This window comes from Macrotis lagotis, chromosome 1 (assembly GCF_037893015.1).
Source record: "Macrotis lagotis isolate mMagLag1 chromosome 1, bilby.v1.9.chrom.fasta, whole genome shotgun sequence".
In the NCBI taxonomy this organism is placed as follows: domain Eukaryota; kingdom Metazoa; phylum Chordata; class Mammalia; order Peramelemorphia; family Peramelidae; genus Macrotis; species Macrotis lagotis.
In genome coordinates this window covers 305526814-305540460 of record NC_133658.1, presented here as the reverse complement: position 1 = coordinate 305540460, position 13647 = coordinate 305526814, and positions in this window count along the sequence as shown.

Sequence of the window (13647 nt, the reverse complement as noted above, 5' to 3'; positions counted from 1 at the left end):
AATAGAAAAAAAAAGAAATGAGAGGCATACAGAAAAAATATGAAAAATTGACTGAAAAAATCAATTCCTTTAAAAATAAAATTGATCAATTGTAAAAAATTGGGCACTCATCAAAAAATAAAATCAACCAACTGGAAAAGGAACGCAACTCATTAAAAAAGTAAAATTAACCAACTGGAAAAGGAAACTAAAAAGCTAACTGAAGAAAACAAATCCCTAAAAATTAGAATTGGGCAAATGAAAACTCATGGCTCTGTGAAACACCAAGATTCCATCAAACAAAACCAAAAGGCTGAAAAAATAGAGGAAAGTGTAGAGTATCTTTTAGGAAGAAAACAAATGACTGCAAAATAAATCCAGGAGAGAAAATTTATGAGCTCTGAGTCTACTCAAAAGCTGTGATAAAACAATAACAACAACAACAACAACAACAACAAAACTGGAAAATATCTGTCAAGAAATTACCATGGAAAACTGTCTGAATATCCTAGAACAAGAAGACACAATAATCCTTGAAAGAATATACAAATGAGACCTCAGAATAAAACTTCCAAGAAATATTTTAGCCAAATTCCAGAATTCTCAAATAAAGGAGAAAATAGTGCAAGCAGTCTAGAAAAAGTAGTTTAAATAACAAGGAAGTATATTAAGAAGTACATATAAATTTTAGCATTAAAGGATTAGAGCATCTGGAATATAATGTTCTGGATTACAACCAAGAATTAATTATCTTGCAAAATTCAGCATATTATTTTAGGGGAAAATATGTTTTCAAATTCAACAAAATAGTGTACTTCCAAAATTTTCTGACAAAAAGACCAGAACTGAACAGAAAATTCAATCTTTAAATCAAGACTCGTGATGCATAAAAAGGTGACTAGAAAGGGGGAAAATGCTAGTCAAGAATATTAAACTGTATACATATTCCTATAAGTGAAGATAATACTTGTGACCCTTGAGAATTGTAGTTCTCTTAGGATTGTTAAAAGAAACATACTAAGAGAGAAGGTGTGGGTATAGGATGACCACGAAAGTGTTGAGCCTTTAGTCAATACCTTAGCTAATGAGGGTTGAATATCATTGCAAGGATGATACTTAGAAGATATGGGTATAAATGAATCATGAAGTGTTGTGGATTATGAGGGTTGTGTTTTCTAGTGGGACAGAGGAAGGGAGAATACTTAGAGGTTCTGCACATAAATAATAAATTGATTTCATTTTACTAGATACTTTAGTTAAGGAGGGTTGTAGTTCAATAGGAACAGAGTGAGAGAGTGTACTTAGAAGGGCAGGACATAAATAAATAATGAAATGATCTTGCATTTTTCCATGCTTTAGTACTATACTTGGAGTCCCATAGGGATAGAGGAAGAGAGTATGCCCTATAGTTTAGTTAAGGAGGGTTGTAGGGTGATATTTGAAGTGTTATTGGGACAGAGGGAAAGAGTATATCTGATATTTTGATTAGGGAGAGTTGTAGTTCTATGATTGTAGTGCTATGCGGACAGAAGGAAAAAATGTATTTGGAGGGACAAGATATGAAATATCACGAAGAAATTTTGTTTTACCTAATGATTTGGCTACAGTTAGAGGGAGTGTGCTTAGAAGATGGGGTATAAATAATTCATGAAATGATTTCGCTTTGCAGATGCTTTGGCTCATGAGGATTGTGTATTCATGGAGGATATGATATAAATTAACTACGATTTAATGTTATTTATGACTCGAGAAGTGTTTTTCTAAGGAGATAGAAGAATAGGATACTTAGTGACTATGAGACATTGTTGTTTATCAATCAAACCTATCAGGACAGATAAAAGGAATATATTTTGACAGAAGGGTTCTAGGTACAAAACAGGTTAAAAAATAAAGACATGAAAAGAAGGATTATACTAGGAGAAGGCTAGGCACTAGAGGATAAATCATACCACACGAAGAGACACAAAGATTATTATAGAAGAGCAAAAGAAGAGAGGGTTGAGTATATATACTATATTTAATGAATTTGACCCAAAGAGAGAGAATAACATACATTCTCAATTAGGTTTTAAAAATCTATCCTATCCTATAGGGGTAGGAAAGGTAGGGGGAAGGGAAAGAAAGGAAAGAAGGGACTGATAAAAAGGAAGGTGAAAGTAAAAGTAAAAAGAAAAGTTAAAAGGGAAAGGGGCCAAACATTGGTGAGGAAGGATAAGGGGAATGGAAAATGTATAAATGGGGAAAGATAGCATGAAGGGAAATAGTTATCAATCTTAATTATGAATGTGAATGAGATGAACTCTTCCATAAAATGGAAGGATAGCAGAATGGAGCAAAATCCAAAATCATTCAATATTTGGTTACAAGAAACACATTTGAAGCAGAAAGATATACACAGGGTAAAGGTAAAATATTGGAGTAAAATGTATCAAGTTCTGGTGGAAATAAAAAAAAAAGGAATGGGAGCAACCGGATCTCAGACAAAGGAAAATAAAAAAAAAATAGATCTCATTAAAAGGAAAAGGGAAGGAAACTGCATCTTCTTAAAAAGCATCATAGGCAATGAAGTAATGTCATTATTAAGCATATATGCACCAAATGGAATAGCACTTAATTCTTAGAGAACTAAATGAATTGCATGAAGAAAGAGACAACAAAACTATAATAGTGGTGGATCTCAATTTTCCTCTCACAGAATTAGACAGATTTCATCACAATATAAATAAGAAGGAAATTAGGAAGGTAAGTAGAATCTTAAAAAAACTTAGATGTGATAGACTTCTGGAGAAAACTGGGGATAGAGTGGAATATATTTTTGTTTGTAGTATATGGTACCTACACTTACACATCATGCACTAGGACATACCAATCTTATAATAAAATGTAGAAAGATAAAAATGTAAAATAAATGCTTTTCAGAACATGATGCAATAAAAACTACATGAAATAAAGGACCATGGAAAGATAAACCAAAAATTAATTGGAAACTAAACAACCTAATTTTAAAGAATAAGTGGATTAAAGAAAAATCATAGAGATAATCAATAATTTCATCCAAGAAAATGATAACAATGAGACATCATGCCAAAATTTATGGGGTGCAGGCAAAGCAGTTTTTAGGGGAAATTTTATTTCTCTAAATGCTTTTATGAATAAAAAAGAGAAAGAAGAGATCAATGAATTGGTCATGCAACTAAAAAAAGTTAGAAAAGAACAAATTAAAAATTCTCAATTAAATATCAAATCAGAAATTCTGAAAAAATCAATGAGAAATCAATAAAATTGAAACCAAGAAAATCTTTGATCTAAAACACCAATAAAATAGATAAACCTTTAGTTAATTTTATTTTAAAAAAAGAAGAAAGCAAAATTACTTACATCATTAATGAAAAGGGTGAACTCACCACCAAAAAGGAAGAAGAGTGATAATTCAGAGCTATTTTGCCCAAATGTACACCAATACATTTGATAATCTGAGTGAAATGGAAGAATATTTACAAAAATATAAACTACTCAGATTAATAAAAGAGGAAATAAAATACATAAATAATCCCATTTCAGAATTAATAAACTCCCTAAGAAAAAGGTCAACAGGTCCAGATGGATTTACAAGTGAATTCTATCAAATATTGAAGGAACAATCAAGTCTAATTATAAATGAATTATTTAAAAAAAAATAGGAGTTCTAGGGGCAGCTAGGTTGTGCAGTGGATAGAGCACCAGCCCTGGGGTCAGGAGTACCTGAGTTCAAATCTGACCTGTGACACTTAATAATTACCTAGATGTGTGGCCTTAGGCAAGCCCCTTAACCACATTGCCTTGCAAAAAAAAATTCATATAAAAAAATAGGAATTCTGCCAAATTCCTTCCTGATACCTAAACCAGGAAGAACCAAAACAAAGATAATCAAAGGTAATATCTCTAATGAACATTGTTGAGAAAATCTTAAATAGAATTTTCGTAAAGAGATTACAAGATGTCATTTTTAGTATAATACATCATGATCAAGTAGGATTTATACCAGGTAGGCGAGATGGTTCAATAATAGAAAACAATCAACATAAATGAAGATATCAATAACAAAACCAATAGAAAAATATGATTATCTCAGTAGATGGTGAAAAGTCTTTGACAAAATACAACACCTATTCCTATCAAAATTGCTAGAGAGTATGGGAATAAATGGAGTTTTCCTTAAAATAATAAGCAGTAGTTTTCTAAAACTATCAACAAGCCTTATATGTAACATGGATAAACTAAGAGCATTTCTAGTTTGATCAAGGGTGAAACAAGGATGTTCATTATCACTACTATTATACAATATAGCTGTAGAAATGTTAAATTTAGCAATAAGAAAAGAAAAAGAAATTGAAACAATTAGACCTGGTAATGAGGAATCAAAACTTTCACTCTTTGCAAGTATTTTATGGTATCCTTAGAGAACCCTAGAAATCAACTAAATAAATACTCGAAACATTAACAACTTCACCAAAGTAGAAAAATATAAAGTAAATCCATATAAATCATATATATATATATATATGTATATATATACATATATATATGTATGTATATATGAACAATCAATCCCAAGGGCAAGAAATAGAAAAATTCCATTTAAAGTAACTATAGACAATATAAAATGCTTGAGAATCTGCCCCACCAAACAAACCCAGAAGCTTTATGAATACAATTACAAAATACTTTTCACACAAATAAAATCAGATATAAATAACTGGAAAAACATCAAACACTTATGGTTAGGCCATACCAATATAATAAAAATGACAATTCTACCCAAATTAAATTACTTATTCGGTGCCATACCAATCAAACAACCAAAAAACTATTTTGAAGAACTAGAAAAAATAGTAATAAAATTCATCTGCAGCAACAAAAGAAATCAAAGGAATTGATGGAAATAAATGTAAAGAAAGGTGACCTAACTGTAACAGATCTAAAACAATATTATAAAGCAGCAGACATCAAAACTTCCTGGTATTGGTTAAGAAAAAGAGTAATGGATCAGTGGATCAGAGTAGGTACAAAAGAAACAGTAATAAATGACTATAGTAATCGTTTTGACAATCCCAATGACATTAGTTTCTATCTGACAAAAAACTGTTGGGAAAACTGGAAAAATAGTATGGCAAAAATTAGTTAGAGACCCACCAAAATAAGGTAAAAATGGTTACAAGATTTAGATAGACCAGTTAAGAGATCAAGAAATACACTATCTGTAGGATCTATGAAAAGGGGAGAAATTCATGAACAAGAAATAGAAAACAATATAAATTATAAAATGGATGGTTTTGACTATATTAAATTTAAAAAAGTTTTTGCAATAATGCAATCAATACAACCAAGATTAGAAAGAAGACAGGAAGCTGGGAAACATTTTTCACAGCCAGTGTTTGTAATAAAGGACTCATTTTAAAAATAGAGAACTGTATCAAGTTTATAAGATTATGAGTCATTTCCCAGTTGATAAAAGCTCAAAGGATATGAACAAGCAATTTTCAGATGAAGAAATTAAAACTAAATATATGAAAAAATATTCTAAATCATGAACTTATGCTGAGTAAAGCAAGCAGAACCAAGAGAACAATATACACAATAACAACACTGTAAGAGGATCAACTATGATGTATGCAGCGACTCTCAGCAGTTTAGAGATCAAGGACAACTTTGAGAGACCTGCTATGGACAATGCCTTTCAAATCCAGAGAAAAAACCCACAGAATCTCAATGAATACCATGTTCACTTTTTAAAAACTTCTCTTATGCTTTTCCTTCCTATCTCATGGTTTTCTTTCTTTCCAGTAAGTTCTAATTCCTCTTACAAAAAAATGACTAATATATAAATTTGTTAAATACAAATTTACAACTTTTACCAGATTGTTCCCCACCATGTGTAAATCATAAATTTGCAAATGGATTAATGTTGAAAAGCTACCATAGAATGTAGTTTGAAAAAACAAAATAAAATTTCAATTAAAAAAAAAAGAAACAGAAGCTGGTTTCCTAGTGGATAATGTTGGACCTGGAGTCAAGAAGACTTGAAATCAATTCCAGGCTCAGATATATACTAGTTGTGATTCTGGACAATTCATTTAACTTTTGTTTGTCTCTATTTGTTGTGCTTAAATATGAGGATAACAATAGCATCTACTTCAAAGGATTATTATAACGATTTAATAAGATATTTGGGTGCAAAAATCACAGAGCCTGGCCCATGGTAGCTACTATATAAATTGTAAGGAACACAATAAAAAATACAATTAAAAAAAAGAAAAAAAAACCCAGCAATTAGAGTTTTTAAATGAGAAGAAGAAAAGGGAAAGGATGACTACAAAGCAGGCAACATAGTTTGGACCTTGTCTGATGATTTCCTGCTGGATAAGACCATATAAAAGATTACCTACTGGAGTTCAGAGTTTCAGGATCAGAATCTGAATACTGATGAGAAGATATACCATCAAATCAGAAGAACCAGAGGTCTGGAAGCATGTATTTGAAACATTCAGGAAGCAATATGATTCTTTGTTTGAGAGTCTGATAATTGCATTGTAGTTTTCTATTGCAATCAGTGGGGCAGTTGGATGGTAGATTGGATAGAGTGTTGAGCCTGAAGTAAGGAAGATAGCCACTTCCTGGTGGTGTGACCCTGAGCAAGATGAGGTCCTTTCTTGAACTAAACTGTCTAGTATTCCAACATTACTGCAGAAAGTGTAACTACAATGGATTGGACATGTTAGAATTCCAGACATGCGCTTGCCAAAGAAAAAACCTATTTTATGGAGAATTCACACAGGAAGGTGAGAAGAAATACCAAAGCACCCTGAAGGTCTCACTGAAGAACTTAAGAAATGATTATTCAACATGGGAGACAATGGTACTGGACAGCCTAGCATGGAGTGCTCTCATCAGTGAGGATGTTGCACTTTATGAGGAAGGCAGAATTAAAGCAGCTAAGAGGAAATGTGATGTCCATAAGATTAGAGTACTCACAGCCTGTGTTCACATGGACTATTTGTGCCCAACCTGTAGATCAGCCACAGTTGGACACATTGTAATTTGTCTCAAAAGTAGTGATGTCATTTTGGTCTTCTTTGATAACGAAAGATGAGAACTAACCAACCCACCACTTAACTATAAAATTAAGTGAAGAAGGAAATGGCAAAACACACTTGTACATTTGCCTGCCCCCCCACACACAACACAAAAAACTCAAATGGAGTCATGGAGAGTTGGATACAACTGAACAGCAATAATTGCATCAATAAATAACGCATTATTTTCCCATTCCCTTATTGATAGATATTTGGATTGTTTTCATTTTGTAATGACTATATTAAAAATGTTATTATAAATATTTTTCACAGCCCTTCTATGTCTCTTTTTTTTTCCCTTTTGGTAACATTCTTAGGGAATATTCTCAACAATTACATTGTTGGGTCAAAGGGGATGATTATTTTTGTAGGATTTTCAAAGTATTTCCAGATTGCTTTCCAGATCTAACCAGTATGTAGTTCTAATCAAAAATACATGATTGAACCCAGAGCCCTAATTAGCAATTTTTTTACCCACATCAAATGTTAAAAAAACATGTGTGTAGCAAAACATATGAATGTATACTCAAATCAACATTTAAGACAATTTCATTCTGGAATGAGGGGACAGACCCTTGAAAATATCAAAGTTTTTCTGATGAGTAAATGAATTCATCTGGGATAGGCCAGAAATGGTAACAAAATAGAATGAATTATTTTAATTAATTGTTCTTGTTCCCTAGGTGCCAAATTTGAGTCTTTCTATACTGCTGTAGGAGGCAGTGATCTCCAAATGGTAGCTCCTAGGAAAAAACATTTGTAGTCAACCTTTGTTAATGCCCCAATTTTATCCATTTCTCAACAAACTTTCTAGGATTGAGTTTTGCTTCTTCAATGTTTTACTCAAGTTTTATGATTGTGCAGCAATACCTCAAAATTATTTTGAATTTTTTGTATTATTATTATTATTAGTAGTAGTAGTAGTAGTACTGAACCATTTCAAGTAATTACTAACTGTTTATCTTCTTTGATTATTTGACCACTTAGGACTAAGCAATAGGCATTTATTCATTTTAAAATACATTTTATTAATATATTTTGGGTTTTTATGTTGCAAAATTTCTCCAACTTCACTGCATTTAACCCCCCAAAGAGAGACATATCATATGGAAAATGACATTTTTAAAGAGAAAAATTAAAGAGAAAGATAACAACAAAACAGATCAATACATTGAAGAAGTCTGAAAAATGGAGAATATACTATACTTATGGAGCTCTCACCTCTACAAAGTGATACAGTGTGGGTATCTTACACTATCTCTTCTTTGGAGTCATGTTTGTTCTTTGTAATTTTGCAACATTAAATTTTGATTTTTTTGTCTTTTTTCCCTTTTTACGTTGTTGTAGTCATTGTTTACATTGCTTTCTTACATGTGCCTACTTTACTCCATCTTATTTAATGTATTTATATTTATATTATCTGCATATACTTAATTTTTATTAGCTATTCCTTGATTTATAGGAATCTACTGTTTTCAATTCTTTATTGTTACAAAAAAAAGTTAGTGCTGCTATAAATATTCTGGTGCAACTGAATTCTTATGACTTATTCATGATACTTTTGGAAATAAGTGAAATTTCTGGATCAAAATTGCATGGGCAGTTTAGTCACTTTGTTGACTTAATTCCAAATTGTTTTCCAAATGGTTGTACCAATTCACAACTTTGTCAACAATATATCAAGTCACTTATCTTGTCAAAATTACTACTAGACTGACCATTCCCATCTTTTTTCATCTTTGTCACTTTGCAGGGAAAAAAGTGAAGTTTCAGGGCAATATGTATTTGTTAAGTAATTATCTTGTTACTATATTAATATTAGCTGCTTCAAGCATTACAAAATAAAAAGAAACCATACTTAAGGCACTCATATTCAGTTTGGGAAAATGACAAACAACTAGAGAATATAAGCCAATAAATAAACTGGCAGTTATAGTAATAATGAAAAATAGCTTACACTCTCATGGTACTTTAAGTCTACAAAATGCTTTACATACACATGCAATCTTATTTGTACTCATTTTGGACCAAACTATGTTTTCTATAAAAGTTCAGAGGAAAGGTGAAATATATACAACCTAGATTAATCTAGGAAAAAGTTTCAAAGCACATGTAGGATTTGCTTGAATGGCTGATGATTTAGCCAAGAGAAACAGGTGATAAGAATGTGAATTCTTAATATGTATGTGCATATGTGGATAGATAGATAGATGGATAGATAGATAAATAGATGGATAGATAGATAAATAGATAGATAGATAGATAGATAGATAGATAGATAGATAGATAGATAGATGATGGATGGATGGATGGATGGATGGATGGATGGATAGATAGATAGATAGATAGATAGATAGATAGATAGATAGATAGATTGACTGACTGAAAAGGGGAAATGAGGTCTAGAACATCAGCAAAGGGCAGAGAAAGAAAGTAATAGAGTGGCTCTAGTAGAGGATCTAGGACAGTAGGTGGCACAGTTGATAAGAGTACTGGGTCTAGAGTTGAGAAGACTCATCTTAATAAGTTCAGATCTATCCTCAGACACATTCTAGCTTTATGACCCAGTGCAAGTCACCTAACCCTGTTTGCCTCATCTGTAAAACAAGGTGAAGAAGGAAATGACAAATCATTCCAGTATCTTTGCAAAGAAACTTTCAAATGAGGTCATGAAGAGTCAGACATTTCTAAACAGTAACCACAAAATAGAGGGTCTAGCTCAGGTTTTTGACTCATGACACCAAACATTTTCTATCTTAAAATTTCATAATTCAGAGTATTTAAATTTCCATTCAATCCCTTGGTAGGTGAAACCTCTGTGGACCAGTAGCCAACCCTTCCAGCATAAGCTACCACATGCAGGCTGCCTTCAAATGAGGGCTTCATTCATTCTGCCTGAGGGAGCACTCATTTCCCTTCCTCAGACCTAGTGGCTAGTAGTGCATAGTCTTGGCGCCAGGATGCTGCTTGTGGTATTATTGCCAAGAGACAGTGCCCAGTCTTGAATTTTTCTTCTCTGTAAAGAAAATATTTTCCAAACCAATGAAAAGCTTCTGCAATCTACAGCAATTTGGAGAATTAGCAAATGTTCAACCCCTTCCTTCTCCAGGGCCATATTTTATCACTGAACTAATGTACAAAAATTCCCTATTATATAATACCAAATATTTACTCTTTGGAAGTCCTCAAGTTTTATCATGGATATACCTCTTGCTGTCAACAAATCACTAAACTGCACACAGGGAACTAAGAACAGTAAATAAGATATACAAGTACAGATTCTAGTTCTTAGTACTTTTCCATCTTCTGCTGAAGGGGGCTTGGTCTACAAGTCACCAAGTGTTAACATGCAGTCACAAATGCCTATCACATGAAGTACCATTTGCAGACCTTGTAAATCACACTGAATGTTTTCATCATGCAGCAAGAAAAGTTGTTAGGAAGTTGCTGGCCGTGGCTTGACATTATTTTTAGGGACTCTGTTTTCTATTGTAAATAAAGAGTAGCTTCAATTCATTTATTAAGGCAGGCACAAATAAAGGAAAAAGGTACAATCATGCCGGGGGGATGGGTAAGAATCATGTCAATAACACACGATTACTTACTTGAACTATCAACCAGTACAATAATTCTATTTAAAGGGTCATTTTTTTTTCTGAATGACAGAAGCAGAGGAAAAAAATAAGGTATGATGGATATTTAAACAATTTTAGTGTAGAATGCAGTGTGCAGTGTTTCAAATAATAGTTGGGTAAAAAGACTCAGAGGTAAAATAATGATCTTCCCCTTTAACTGTACAGTTTTTGTAGATCCAATTCCCTGGGCTCCAAAATAATTGGCCTTGCAATTGGACTTCTATAAGGAAACTGGTCATTTGAACATTCAAGACATTATTTTCCCCCCCATAATTTTCAGGGTACAAGTAGCTGATTGTACTTCACCAATTGCATAATTTACTTCTCCCGATAATTGTTGGAATTCAGAAGGCAGGCACAGCAAGGGCTGTTCGAGGGGCCCCTTATAAAATCCAACTCCCTCTTCCCACATGATGGGAATTGTGGTATGAAGTTTCACTGTAAGACTAGGGAATCAAATATGACTTACATGTTAAGACCATTAATGGGATAATTTCAATAGCTTATTCTGCAAGAGATGTGTTGCTTTGTCAGTGTGAACATCTTACCCGGAAGCATATTGCAATACCTCCATGCCTGAGTATATATAATGTTTCTGAGTTCCTTTAGTTGAAAATGATTTACTGCCTGGAGCCAACTTTGAGTCATGAGTCTGTCCAGTTGTATCTAATTCCATAGATGACAAACACACAAGGAAGCCTTTGGTAGGATTAGTCAAGTCTTATGTTCTCCTAAAGTAGCATTCACTGACTATACTATATTCCCTGCTCTAAGGAGGCAAATGGAGACTTTAGTGAAGATTGCTTCATCCATCTCAAATAATTGTCTGTGGTCAGTTATCCATGGGTAAAGAATGTCAAGTTAAGGAAACTAAACTCAATCGGTCTGATCATACTCTGGATCAATAAATTGACTCTTCCCCCACCTGCAAACCTAATTAGAAATATGTCTTATTGGTTCTCAGTCAAGAAAGGCTATTCTAGTAGATTGGGGATGAATCACACCAAAATTTATCTATATTTTCTGCAAAGTACATGAGCTACTCATGATAGGCTGATATCATCTTTAGTCAAAGGCTGGATCATAATTAAAAATAGCAAACATTATTTAATAAATAATATACTTCATGCTAGGTGTGATACTAAGGATCTCTATCTTTAAAGACTTTAAATTCTTAAATCTGTTGAAGAGGTGAAGAGGGAAGGAATTTAGGATTCAGAAACAAAAGCCAATGATTACTGTTACATTGTAGATTTCTCCCAAAGCTGAGTTCTGGTACTAAGCTTCTGAGAAGGGACATTCTTATGTATGTTAGTTATGGTTTTGAGTACACTCTTTTTGTATAAAATTGAGTTTTTAATATTTCTTCATTCATTTCTTTCATTTGGCATTCATCCACTTGCCAAAAGGCAATTCATACTAGGAAATGAGACATCTCAAATGCTCTCTTCCCTGTGAAGCCTCCCTTGATCCTCTTCATTGCTAATTCAATATCTCCTCAAAGACCCATCAGCTATTAATACTTTAATTCAGTTTAGTTTATCAGTCTCTTATTTCCCTATCAAGCCCATAAAGTAATAGGATAAGAAGCTCTTTTAATTAGAGAAGAATGTCTGGAACAAGGGTTCCTTTTAGAGGATCCAGAATACGATGGTCCAGCCTCCGCGGGGTCTCTGGAACCTGACAGGAGAGATAGAGTTGGCGAAAGGAATTGAGTCAAAGCAAGAGTTTGAAGGCAGGAGAAGGTTAACTGACTGCTGCTCAGATTTATTTTTATAGTCTCAGAATCATATAAGCATCAAGAAAGCAAGCTAAGATCATTTCTTTGGTTACAAAAGTTTACAATTTTCATTATCAATCATATAGTTCATGTGGTTAAAAGTTTAATCATGTAGTTCATGTGGTTACAAGTTTCATTATCATGTGGTTACAAGTTTCATTATCAATCATGTAGTTAATTAATTTTTTATCCCTGCTCAGACCACGATGACCTCAACTTGTCTGTTACCTAGTTTGTTGCTGCATTATAAAATTATTAATTCTTTTAAAGTTATTAATTAAGCAATTCATTTAATGGAATGTTTTTTTTATGTTTCTGTGTATGTAATGTTTTTCGACACACTCCCTTGATAACCTATAGTAAGGATAGTTATATTTGTCCACCCATCCGTTGATTCCTTCAGTAACCAATTTCCTTTCAGCCCTTGTTGATAGAAACCACAGTTTCTGTGACTTTTTTATTCTTTCCCAATAAATTAAGGCTGTTAAAGTTCACATATTGGTCACCTATAGTGACTATTCTTTCACCATTTTTATCATATATTCCTGTGTATGGAAAGTGGGACAAAGCTGTTGATTTCTCAGGAATTCTACCTAACCCATCTTGTGTCTGTTTTTCCTGTATATATTTTGACATCTCCTTGGAATTCCCAGTGTTGGGTTTTCCAGAGATTTCATAATGTTGAAACTTTTTGTATGCCTCTGGGAGAAGCAATCCTGTTAAATTTGGACAGAGTTCACAATCTATTTTATTCAAGGAATTTCTCTGGAATCCTTCCTTTATAGTCATTTCGCTATTAGGATGAGTAGATTTTGCAATCAATATTAGTCCTACAAATATGGGTATACATGGAATCCCTATATATATATTGAAGAAGGATATGTTGTTCCATCAGACATTGTGGCTGCCTTGAGTCTTCTTGCCGCAACTGTGTCAAGCAGCTTAGAGACCCTGGCTCCCAACAACATGAAGTTTAAAAAAAATTGATAATCACATTTCAATAAAATTGATTTCCTTTGCAATGGTTTATATCTTATTTTATGCACTTGAAAATATTATTTTGAAAAAAAAGATCAGTGGGCTTCACCAGATTGATAAAGAGACCCGTGAGGGAAAAACAGAATGAGAACTTTTGTTCAAG